The sequence below is a fragment of the Choristoneura fumiferana genome, chromosome 22 (assembly GCF_025370935.1).
Source record: "Choristoneura fumiferana chromosome 22, NRCan_CFum_1, whole genome shotgun sequence".
Classification (NCBI taxonomy): Eukaryota; Metazoa; Arthropoda; class Insecta; order Lepidoptera; family Tortricidae; genus Choristoneura; species Choristoneura fumiferana.
Window position 1 is genome coordinate 1,892,643 of NC_133493.1, and position 13,603 is coordinate 1,906,245.

General features: G+C 41.9%; 1 pseudogene; it reads left to right on the forward strand.

Moving 5' to 3' along the window:
- The window catches only part of LOC141440344 (fatty acid synthase-like), a 35,092-nt pseudogene that overhangs the window by 13,105 nt on the left and 8,384 nt on the right, over positions 1 to 13,603 (forward strand).

The following is a 13,603-nucleotide window of genomic DNA, read 5'->3' on the forward strand; positions in this document are numbered from 1 at the left end:
TCAAAATAATACTTTTTACCCTCAGCACCTCAAAACAGGCAGGTTTTGATATGAGACATCAGTGAGCAAAATCGCATTTTGCTCACTCCGTGAGACAAAGTATCTTTAATTTTTTTTTTAAATGCTGACCCAACAGGGTCTACTCACTGAATTCCAAATATTTGAACTTTACTTTGATCTGTCATTTCACTTCAACACGAAAAAGCGAGAGATAGGATCAAATGTGTTTGATTACAATCGTAAATTAATTTTTGGTATTAAAATTTATCGATATCTAATAAATTACCATGACAACGAAATATTTCCAAAATGTAAATTTTCCCGATCTTTTAATAAAGTATGCAACCTCGTTGCACGAAAGCCGCTTCGCGTTTTTTTTTTATAAGAATTCCGTATACTGCCTCTACAGTTGAATAAATTTTTATTAATTGAATAAATTTATAACAAATCAATGTATGTTTATGTAATAGAAATCTTTATCTTAGAAGCCGTGGTGGCCTAGTGGTTTGACCTATCGCCTCTCAAACAGAGGGTCGTGGGTTCAAACCCCGGCTCGCACCTCTGAGTTTTCGAAATTCATGTGCGGAATTACATTTGAAATTTACCACGAGCTTTGCGGTGAAGGAAAACATCGTAAGGAAACCTGCACAACCTGCGAAGCAATTCAATGGTGCGTGTGAAGTTCCCATCCGCACTGGGCCCGCGTGGGAACTATGGCCCAAGCCCTCTTGCTCTGAGGAGGCCTATGCCCAGCAGTGGGACGTATAGGCTGGATGATAATGATGATGAATAGAAATCTTAATAAAATACAAATTTAAAGGTTTACAACATTATAATAAATTATACGTTTATTGTTCAACCTTTTTAATGACCCCCAAGATGAGGCTTTTTGCAGTATTAAAAAATAAGTTGTGACATTAGTTAAATAAGAAGTTCTTTCAAATTTACAATGCATGTTATGAGTATGAGATTTGTATTTATCTACTGGACACTTTTTTATGGTTTGAAATGTAATTATTATATTTGTTTCTTAATAATCGAATTCTATTTAAAACTGTGTGTTTGTTTATTAAACAGGTAGGTGGGGTAGTGGGTTTTATTCTTATGTTACATTTAAATTATGTTCTCGTGCTGAGGTGAAAAATTGTATATGTGTCACGCGAGACCAAAGTTTTTTTGCATCTCGTGTATTTGAATTCCTTGCTGTTCTCAGGATTCTAACCTAGAATCACTCGCTGACGCTCGTGATTCCATTATAGAATCCTTCGCTTACTCGGGATTCAAAATCAACACTCGCAACAAAAAACAACTTTGCTCTCTTGTTGCACAAATAACTATTGTCGCATTGCTTTAATAAACATTTGTCACCCATCAGATGGAGGTGACAGAGACGCGACCAGTTTGTTCGTCTTCGCTGGCATGGGCTCACAATGGTCTGGAATGGCGCGAACCTTGATGCAGTTGCCGATCTTTGCGGCTAGTATAGCACGCTTGGCAGCAGCGCTACGGCCACTAACTTTGACTTAATATACGTGCTGACGGAAGCTCCTGAAGTCGCCTTTGACAATATCCTCAACTCGGCGGTATCAATCACGGCCGTCCAAATTGCGTTGGTGGACGTGTTGAGAGAAGCAGGCGTGCGCCCTGACGGGATCCTGGGCCATTCGGTCGGAGAAAATGGTAAGTGTAGAAATAATTATTATTGTAACAGGGTAGTTTCGTTGTACCCCGATAGATGGCGCTAGTGGGGGCGTAAAAGTTTTTTAAATGTTGTTTGTATGATGGCTCGGTACGATGGTAACAATTCATGTTTGATACGTTTGTCTAAATTATTTTTTTAACTCGTGGCTGGCAAGCAAGAAACAAGGTTTAGTATAAAATTAAATAACATTTTTGATAAAAGGTGTAGGTAACTGAAGTCCCCCGACACCGACGACGCTTAGATAAAAAAATATTACTAAAGTACAATTAAATAGAATCTGTCAATTTTCTACATATTTAAGACACCTAATCGTGGGCACACTTGATTATATATGTCCCGTTGTTGCAATTATCATCTAAAAGGAATCAAAAAGAATAATAGTCACATCACAAAGCCTTAGGCAGCCCGGTGTTTATATTAGTAGGCTGGAAGTGTCTACAGGATTGTCAGATTCTATTGAATTGGAGTGTAGGTACTTGTACTAAATTAACTTAGGCTAATTTTTTGGGAAATCAGCATAGTCCTCGCGGGATAGGGATAAACGAATTCTTCGCAGATGAAGTCGCGGGCAACAGCTAGGTAGTGCATAAGTAATTATATTTTACATTTTAGTTATCTTTTTTACTTTAAAAAATACAACATATGTACTTTAGTTTCCTGTTAGCCTTAGCGGTCCCCCGATACCGAACACGCTTAGATAAAAAAAATATTACTAGGTACTTATACTAAATTAACATAGGCTAATTTTGCGGGAAATCACCATAGTCCCCGCGTGATAGGGATAAACGAATTCTTCCCAGATGAAGTCGCGGGCAACAGCTATATAGTGCTTAATTATTTGTTTACTTTTTAGTTGTCTTTTTTGCGGCATTCTTTATTCACAAGAAATGCTAACTTATTTACTAGAACTAGCTTTTACCCGCGGCTTCGCACGCGTAAACTATTCGGTCTGGTAGTTGCAATTGAACATTTCGGGATTTTACAAATTTCTCCTGGAAATTTCCAAAATTTATATCGTTGTCTTCATTGAGGTTGTGTTATGAATGACTGTACAAAATTCAAGACTCTTAAACCCAGTGCTGAAATTTCAAAAATTTCCCTATCCAAATTCAAATTCAAAATTCAAATTCAAATAATTGATTCAGTAAATAGGCCGCAATGGACACTTTTACACGTCCTTTTTTAAACTACTAGCGCTTTCGGAAAGACCATCATTGCCAAGAAGAATGCGCCGCAAGAAAATTGGCAGAAAGTCATTTTTCAAAATAAAATAATTACAAATAAAATACTTAAAAACTACAGTATACAATTAAAGAAAAAATTACAAAATAATAATAATAATAATACAGGGATGTATGGGTCCCTTAGTTACAAAACTATACCGTGGAAATATCGGGATAAAAAGTAGCGTATGTGTTATTCCAGACGTCTGGCTACCTACATACCAAATTGCATGCCTCTAAGCCCAGCGGTTGTTATTTCGTCATTTTATCTCAAGGTATCCCGTGGGAATATCGGGTCAAAAAGTCGTTTATGTGTTATCTCAGACGTCCAACTACCACCATACCAAATTTCATGACTCTAAGCCCAGCGGTTATTATTTCGAGATTTTATTTATATCCCGTGGGAATATCGGGATAAAAAGTAGCCTATGTGTTATTCCAGAGGTCCAGCTACCTACATACTAAATTTTATGGCTCTAAGCCCAGCGGTTGTTATTTCAAGATTTTATCCCTAAGTATCCCGCGGGAATATCGGGCGGGTCAAAAAGTTGCCTATGTGTTTCAAACGTCCAACTACCTACATATCAAATTTAATGACTCTAAGCCCAGCGGTTGTTATTTTGAGATTTTATCCCTATCTGTGGGAATATCGTAATAAAAAGTATCCTATGTATTAATCCAGGTTATAAACTAACTTTTTGCCAAATTTCATCCAAATCCGTCTAGCCGTTTCAGCGTGAAGAAGTGACAAACATACTCACTCACTCACAAACTTTCACATTTATAATATTAGTAGGATATTTCTAAGATAATGAGATGGTGGCGTGGCTTATCTCAATCGATCGCGCGTGATAGATACCGCACTCCTTAAATCCTATCGGCACGTTCCAGGTAACCCATGTGCCACATACTGGCCCAAGTGGTTTACTAATGTTTCGGAGAATAACGTTTGGCAACCTGTTTCATTTCGCAACTTTTCATTTCCCAACTGTTTAATATTTCTGGAACTGTAAATATTTCAGGATTTTTATAAAACTAACCTAACCTAACCTAAAGGGTTCTACACGATGGCCCTGAAATAAATCCTGAAATATTTACAGTTTTAGAGTTTGCGAAATGAAACAGGTTGCCAAACGACAGTACTTGGCCCAAGTACATTTACAAAGGCCTGTTTTTCTTGGTGTATGAGCAGGTTGCGCATACGCAGACGACGCCCTAACAGCAGAACAAGCAGTCTTTAGCACGTACTGGCGCGCGCGCAGCATAGCGGACGCGGAGCTGCCGCCGGGCGCGATGGCCGCCGTGGGACTGTCGTGGGACGAGACCACGCGCCGCTGCCCACCCGACGTCTTCCCTGCTTGCCACAACTGGATTGACAGCGTCACGGTGAGAGGACAATAAAAGCATATCTTGGAACATGCGCACTGCCAGGGCAAAACTTCTCTTTTTTGACGAACCTTTACAACGGTAGGTTACTTTATCAATAGAGTAACATTATCGAATAGGTAGGTATTCCCTCGACTTGTCTAAAAATGTTTTGCCTAATTTCATTTTGTCTAACAACTTTTACTATAATGAATATTTTGTCTAAAGTCAATTTGTATAATTTCATTATACATAATTTTTATTTTGTCGAATTTTCATTTTTACTAAGTGATTATTTGCATAACTCTTGTTTTGTCGAATATTATTTTATCGAAAATTCACTTTGTCGATTCTTATTTTAACTAATCATCATAATAGTCGAATAACGTTTTAACTAATATCATTTGCATAACTCTTGTTTTGCCGAATATTATTTAATCGAAAACTCACTTTGTCGGGTTCTCATTTTAACTAATCATCTTAAAGCCGAATATTGTTTTAACTAACATTCGATTGTCTAATATTGAATTATCATCATATTTGTTTTGCTTACTAACGTTATGCCTAATTTTAGTACCTAAATGTTTATTATAAAATAGGTAGGTAGGTTAAAATTGAAATTAATTATTCCATAATATTCTACTATTTTTTTATTTGGTTCAAGCAAATAACAATACTAAACATACAGGGAATAGGTACGACGACGAGCGAAGCGAGGAGGAGCGTTAGCTAGAACTGCGACCCTACAGTGCGCGAGCCGAGCGAGCGAAGCAAGCGTGCCGCGGCAGCGGCCGGCGAAGCGCCAGAACCGACCATGTTTTATAATACTAAACTTTTTAGAATTAACTAACGTTATCATTATGTATTCAGATTGACCGTGATTAGAATAAATAAAATTAACCGACATTTATGTTAGACAAAATAAAATTATGTCGGACAAACATTATACGAAATAAGTTTATACAAAATGAAATTATGCTAAATGTATGTTAGACAAAAATAATTATATCAATCAAACGTTAAACGAAATAAGTTTATACAGAATGAAATTATGTGGCATGTATGTTAGGCAAAATTTAAATATGACAGTCAAACATTATACCAAATGAGTTTATACAAAATGAAAATTATGTAATATAAAATTAGGCGAAACAAAATTATGTGAAGTAAGTTGTATGTAAAATGACTCACTAAAATGAAAATTAGGTAAAATGAAACATTAGGTTAAGTAATATTAGTTTATCTAACATTAGGCAAACTGAAAATAGGCAAAAAGTTATTGGGCAAAACAAGGTACAACCTATCGAATAAGGTTAACTTTTTGCAATGCATTTAAGCCTTGCAATCACCTGCAGCTGGAAGACGTCTACTGTTGAACAAATGCGGAGGCCTAAGGGGAAGCCCTTAGAACGCTACAATGAACGACAACTGGCCAGTTGCATCCACCGGTTGCCCGCAACTCTCACAATGTCATCAGTCCATCTAGTAGGAGGTCTGCCAACGTTTTCTCTCCCAGTTGGTGGCCGCCGTTCGAGGACTTTTCACCCCAACGGTATACCTTGAAATAACGGCTTAGAAATGTTTCTTGCGAAGGTATAATGTTGAACACTGAAGACGTGAACTCCACGTAACTACTAGGTAGGTAGGTAGGTAGGTAAGGTTCCAGGTCGGCAACGCATCTGCAATGCCTTTGGTGTTGCAAATGTTTATGGGCGGTGGTGATCTCTTACCATCAGGAGACCCACTTGCTCGTTTGCCATCCAATCGAATAAAAACAAAACTCCTGCATTAATACATTAGCAATAAGTTACATTTCCAACGTAGTACCGATAAAATAAGTTATGATGACTCCACCAGAAATTACCTCAATTGTTGGCATAGGGCAAGCATGTTCTTAAGAAATTATTTCATTATTACTGAACATCTACGCGTTGCATCAACAAGCATGCGCAACAAACAATGCATGCGCAAGCATTATGACAGTAAAATCGTCACATTGTCTGTATATAAAGTTCATCACAGTTTCTTTCCGCAGGTATCTGGTCCACCCGATTCCGTGGATAAATTCATAGCCGAGCTGAAGACTGAGGGTATATTCGCTCGCCGCGTAAACAGCGCTGGCATGGCTTTTCACAGCAAGTATATTGCGGCTGCAAAAAAGCAGCTAAGCACTAAATTATACGAGATTATACCAGAGCCGCTCCCGCGCAGCTCGCGCTGGATTTCATCGTCGCTGAGTCCCGATCAACAAGACACAGAATGGGGTAAGAAGGAATTAGGAGTTATTCGTTTCAGCCTTTTTAATTTATCCTTTCTTATCTTTCATATTGTTTTGAATTAGAATTTTGAAAATGCTACGAAACAAAGGCTCAGTTATATGAGTAGAATCATATCTTGCATTTAAAGCTCCATGGTCAAAGGCACCTGTATAATACTAAGATGCTGCATGTGTTGCAGGCAAGCTATGCGGTGTGGAATACAACATCAACAACACACTATCACCAGTGCGGTTTGCTGACGCACTACGAGCGATACCAGAGCATGCTATAGTAGTGGAAATAGCACCACACGCGCTGTTTAACGCTGTGCTACGGCGTGCGCTGCCGTCCGCCACGCATGTGCCTTTAGTACGACGAGACCACCCAGACCCGCTGTCACATCTACTGCAGGCATTGGGCCGGCTGTTCACAGCGGGCGCGCAGCCACGCGTGTCATCGCTGTATCCGCCAGTATCATGGCCTGTGTCACGCGGTACGCCAATGCTCGCTTCAGCCATCGATTGGGACCATTCCAAGGAATGGACGGTGGCTAATTACAAGTTAACAACGCATACTGGCGAGAATGTAATCGAGTTTGACCTTGGCAAGCCGGATCAAGCTTTTTTGGATGGGCATAATATTGATGGACGCGTTTTGTTCCCTGGCGCTGGCTATCTGGTAAGTGGCTATGAAAATTCCTGTTTGTTTACTTAATTAACTTATGTTCAGTATCATTACACTAAAATGGGATTGATTTGAATTCACGCTGGCTCCTAACGTATTAGATCAAAATGACCCGTCATAATGTTCAAAGGCTATACGATAAAATTATGTGACGATCGCTATGGACAAGGTATTGTTTAAGAGTCATTCATTATGTACCTTATCAAGCTTTTCGTTTTACAAATTAGTTGGCTTTTGAGTAAAGTGAGCCATCCTGGTTGTAGCAAGGAGATTGCTTTTATCCGCATGCAATAAACTATCATAATTGCCCAACAGACGATGGTGTGGCGTACGGTCGCCAAGGTCAACAACTTAAACATGAACGAGATAGCCGTGTTACTGGAGGACATTCATTTCCGACGTGCCACCATAATGTCCCGTGACGTGCCGCTGCGTTTCCTCGTCACGCTACTAAGCAACAGCGGAAACTTCGAAATATGCGAGGGAGGAGCTGTCGTGGCGACTGGCCGCGCACGCCTAGTAACTGATCCTGCTGCTGAGCGCTTGCCTGTAGCCGCGCTCGCCGACGATGCTCCTGTGGAAGACATACCGTCGTTGGATGCACACGACGTTTATAAAGAGCTACATCTACGAGGTTATAATTACCAGGGCGTGTTTCGCGGTGTCCTTCAGTCAAATGCGATTGGCACGGAAGGCTTGCTGGCCTGGGAAAACAACTGGATTTCATTCATAGACAGCATGCTGCAGTTTCAGATCATAGCTGAGAACACGCGCGTACTGAAACTGCCTACGCGGATACAGCGTGTGCTCATTGATCCGGCTGCACAAAAAGCAGCCGAGGCGGCGGCAACTAGCGGTGGTAACTTGCCTATACGCCGGTATAAGGATCTGTCCGTAACTGTTGCTGGTGGCGTGGAACTGCGCGGAATCAAAAATTCGTTAGCACCACGCCGCACTAATGCTCTGATTGCACCTAAGCTAGAGAAATACGAGTTTACACCGCTGGATACCACAAGCGTTGATACTGTAGATGTCAGTCTCTTAAAGGGAAGTGCACTCACCGTTGCACTACAGTTAGTACTTGAAAATAGCAACACTTTGTGTCTGAAAGTGGCGGAAGTCGCGCTGGGTCGCCCCGCCAGTGACCTGCTGTTGCCGCTCGTGCTGCCCATACTGGATGCCGAGCCGCAGGTGCGCGTGGACGCGAGCCTGGCCGCGGGCGCTAACGCTGTTAACTACGCCGCCACTGTGGAGCCTCTCGGAGTAAAGGTACTTGTAAAATGTGGCTCCGACGCTGTGTATCGCAGACTTGTTATTACGTTAGTTATATAGACAGTAAGCTCTCGCTTCGTTCATTAAGTTTTTTACTTTATAATGTAATGTGGGGCGATGGGAGACGAGTAATACTACCGAATGATGAGTAAATACTGCGTTTATTGTAAAACCTTAAGACTATTTATATGACACATAATGGGAGAGTGTGTGTGTGAGGCGCAGCTCACACTACAAGAACAATGTTAACAAAGCATCGGGAAAGGCAGTGGAGTGGGAGTGGAGTAAAGGTGACTTTGTCTTTTTTAGCTTTCAAACAAGGAGTGGCTGGACGACATGGATTTTAAATGCCAGTTGGTGCTTGCTACGAACGTTTTGGAGCAACACGATGCAAGTGTACTTCGCAAGCTTACTGCAATGTTGGATGCACATGGACATCTACTGTTGGAGGAGCCCGCAAATGCACTAGATAAGCCAGGCGCAGCCGCGCTGCTGGAAGACGCTCATCTGGTGACAGTGGCACGACAGGGCGCGGCGGCTTGCGAATACGTGCTGCTCCGTCGGGTCGCCACGCGTCCCGCCACACGCATCATTCTAGAAGTTCGCGACGATGATTTTGCGTGGGTAGAAACGCTAGGCGATGCTATGAAGCGCGCCACAAGCGAAGAGTTGCGTGTGTATGTGTGGTCACGCGATGCAGGCAGCGGCGTGCTTGGCCTGGGCACTTGCCTGCGCCGTGAGGCTGGCGGTGACAAGCTACGAGTTTACTATCTGCCCGGTGCCAAGGCTGACTTTGATCCCGACGCACCCGCCCTTTACGCACAGGTTCAACTAGACCTCACGTTCAACGTACTACGCGCTGGGATTTGGGGTACTTACCGCCACTTTCTGCTTGACGACCCAGCTAACATGCAGCTTCAGGTAAGATTTATTCCCCTCAGAACTGTTTCCCTTATCACTTTTGCTGTTAATGTTTTTATTTTTCCTAGGTGGAGCATGCACACGCTGACATTCTGACACGCGGCGATTTGTCATCGCTGCGCTGGATACAGAGTGATCTTCAGTACGCTACCTCCGCGCCACAAGCGGCACACTCCAACCTGTGCCATGTTTACTACGCGCCGCTTAACTTTCGCGACATCATGGTAGCCACTGGGAAACTGTCGCCTGATTCATTGCCAGGCAATCTCGCGGGTCAGGTGAATGTCGGCCTCTTACCCTGCTTTTTGGGCCTTTCAGTCTTTATGGTAACCCAAATGAACTCTTTGTGTCGCAGGAATGCATACTGGGACTAGAGTTCAGCGGGCGTCTATCATCAGGCAAGCGTGTTATGGGCATGGTGGCGGCCAAGGGTCTTGCTACTACAGTGGTCGCTGATGAAGGCTTTATGTGGGATGTGCCAGCTGCCTGGTCACTAAAAGAAGCAGCTACTGTTCCAGTGGCGTACGCAACTGCATATTATGCGTTAGCGGTGCGTGGGAGCATGAAGCGCGGTGACTCTGTGCTAGTGCACGCGGGCGCCGGCGGTGTAGGGCAAGCAGCCATCTCCATTGCGCTGCACGCCGGCTGCATTGTATACACGACAGTAGGCTCGCCTGCTAAGCGAGCTTTCCTACGTGAGCGTTATCCTACGCTTCCTGACACTCATATTGGCAACTCACGCGACTGCAGCTTTGAGCAGCTAGTGCTAAAACGCACGTGCGGTCGAGGTGTTGACATGGTACTTAATTCGCTGGCCGGTGACCAGTTGCAAGCCTCACTACGCTGCTTGGCTGAAGGCGGTCGCTTTTTAGAGATTGGCAAGGTAGACCTTAGTGCTGGTTCACTACTCAGTATGGCTGTACTGCTTAAAAACACCACAGTACATGGGATTCTCCTGGATGCACTGTTTGGTGCACGTCAATACCACCATGAAAAGGTAGCAGTTATGCGGTGTGTTTCTGAGGGAATCGTCAATGGTGCTGTTCGTCCACTCCCTGCAGTAGAATACGCTGATTATCAGCTCGAGCAGGCGTTTAGGTAAGAAATATATATTAAACGGTGTCTAATTCTTAGATTATTTGCTGTTGCTCATCAAACAATTAGTCAGTTGTACAATCTTCAGTTTTTTTTTTATCTGTGAATTTTTGCAGGTACATGGCGACCGGCAAGCACATCGGCAAGGTGCTGATCCGTATCCGCGAAGAAGAAAGCGGCGGGCACTCGCCGCCGCCGCGCCTGCTGCCGGCGTTGCCGCGCACTTATATGCACCCCGCTAAGAGTTACGTGCTGGTGGGTGAGTACCATCTTGAAATTAGTCAAAAATAAATCGTAAAAAATATTTTAGAGGCTTGAGCAACATTGTATTGCAATGGTTAGCAATAAAGATAGGTAGTAGAAACTTAGATATTCATTTAAATAAAATTAACTGTAGCACACAACTAATCCACGGCCTTATTTGCCTCGTGCTATTTTTAATTATTTATTTTGAAAAAAATACTTTCTGCCAAGTTTCTTGCGGCGCATTCTTCTTGGCAATGACGATCTATCCGAATATCCGAGCACTGTTAGTTTGGTAAAAACGTGTAAAAGAGTCCTATGTGGTCTACTTGCAGAATAAACGATTTGAATTTCTAATCCAGTGTACCAAGTATTGGGCAGTCATACTTTTCTGAAATTGCGTTCAGGGTTATGTAAATCCTCAGTCTTACCCACCCTAGCAGTAACTGCTATTGTGGCAATCTTACTAACATCCTGAACCCGTTGTTGTACTGTAGGTACCTTAAGAGTGCTGTAGCCTCGCTTAGTGTATAAAACGTATATGCTTCTTAAGTTAAAAGATTAACAGTAAGCTTTAAAAAGAGTTTTATTAGTCCATGCCAGCATCGACCAAACGAGCCACTATATTTTTGCGAACAACTAACTTCCTCTTCGTTGTGCACTTGTGCAGTCATAATATAGAAACCCACAACAGGCCAGATTTTAACCAAATTTCTCTTTTGTTTTGCTTGGCTGTTTACTTCTCCTGTTACTTTTTCTATGCAAATTTGTGTTGCTATTACGAATTACGATTACAAAATACGAATTATTAATTACGATTCTCTAGCTCTAAATTTTATTGCAGGCGGCCTTGGAGGCTTCGGGCTGGAGTTATGTGATTGGCTAGTAAAGCAAGGTGCGCGCGCGCTCGTGCTCAACTCTCGCAGCGGCGTACGTACCGGCTACCAGGCCTGGTGCATTCGCAGGTGCCTCACATCCCTATTTTATTTCTTGACCGCTACACTACGAATAAAGTGACGGGCTCTGTATGCAATAGAAAAACCAGCGATAAGTCAACTCAATTTTTTGTTCCATCCAGGATTAAAATTTCGAGTTAAATGTTGGTCATGTATACATGACCGTTACGTATGAGACATGACATTGACTGTCACGACTGGATGACTGTGGTGGTGAAGAGGTTAATGAATGTATAACAATAGCAAAAGGCTTCTTTTCTTGAAGCAAAGTAGAGGAGTTAACTGATCAAACTAGTGGAACCTGAGTGATCATTAAATTCAAAGCCATCGCGAAACCAGAGCGAATCGAAATGCGTAACCGGACCAGATCTGCTGCTAAAACCTTCATCATCGTCATTATATCAGCTGTACGACGAGCACTGTTAGACATAGGCCTCCCCTTAAAATGTCATCATCATCATCATCATCCCAACCTATATACGTTATCCAGAATTTACGGTTGGAAGCGGCCTGCATTCAGCGTGAACCAGTGGTTTTAACCAGATCATCCGTTCATCTCGGTGGTGGGCGTAGGACGCATAAATATTTTAGGTACAAAGGTGCGGTCTGACATCGCGTGTCTATTTTCACAGGTGGCGTGAAAAAGGCATACAAGTGAACCTGTCAACATCAGATGTGACGACTGTAGCTGGTGCGCGCACGCTGCTGGGAGAGGCAGCGCGTGCGGCGCCCGTGGGTGGTATCTTCAACCTGGCTGCCGTATGGCACGATGCTTTCCTTGAGAATCAGACACCAGAAAATTTCCTAGCTGTTACAAAACCAAAAATTGATGGTTAGTTTGCTGGGTAGCTAAAAATGGCTATCATTTAATTAATAACCGCATAGCTTAGAATTCTTTTCAACTTCGTGATTTTGTTGCAAGAGGCTACATTTGATTGCATGTCTGTCACCTTCATTGATATTTATTTATTTATTCTGGAGAACCAACAGCTTAAAACATACAGATTAAAAATAACAATGGATACAGAAAGCCAATTACAGGTTCTGGTTCTGGTTGTTCATCTGCTAGAACCATAGACTATATAGTATTATATATAATATAAGGCTAGAGCGGAGCGCGCAAAAATATCTGTCACGTCTTACCGGCCCTAGAAGTAGAGTCGTATCAGATAAATATGTATGCATACTTTGTTGTGTTACATATTGCTGTTGGTGTCTGTACTGTACATGTATTAGTTACTATACACTTTTTCTTATGATTTTTTCGGCTTCAACACCTTTGACATGTTTATGTTAGCAACAGTTGAGAGTTGATCGAAATGTCTCATGCTTACTAAGTACCTGATGTGACGGGATCTCAGTTGGGCGTGTAATTTAAACAGTTATATATGACACAGGTATTTATTAACAGAATCAATTATAATACAATAATCAAAATGTTACCAACCTTACTCAACGACGTCTCGTTCCGAAGTGAGTCAAATCAAAAGACAACCGACCGTAAGTGACGTAGCCTTCCTTCCTTCACTTTGACATAAGCGACAGTGTTGCCACTGCTTATTAAGTTATAATTGATGGGTATCATTGATAGTCCCGTTACAGCCGGCCATCCTTTCAGGAACGAGTCTCTCGTTCTAATTTTATATTTAGGCACATATTTCAAACCACTAATTGTATCAAATTTTAGTTAATTAACAACAAAATTATAAGGATAAAAGAAAATAAATTAAAATTCTCGATTCATTATTTAAATTCACATTATTGAATTAAGTTAGAATAATTCGTAACCGAAATACTTCATACATCTTATCTAATTTTAAGCTGTTCTAGCTATGGACATGAAGTGAGATAGTCCATTGCCTCTCAAACCATCTCACTGTCATG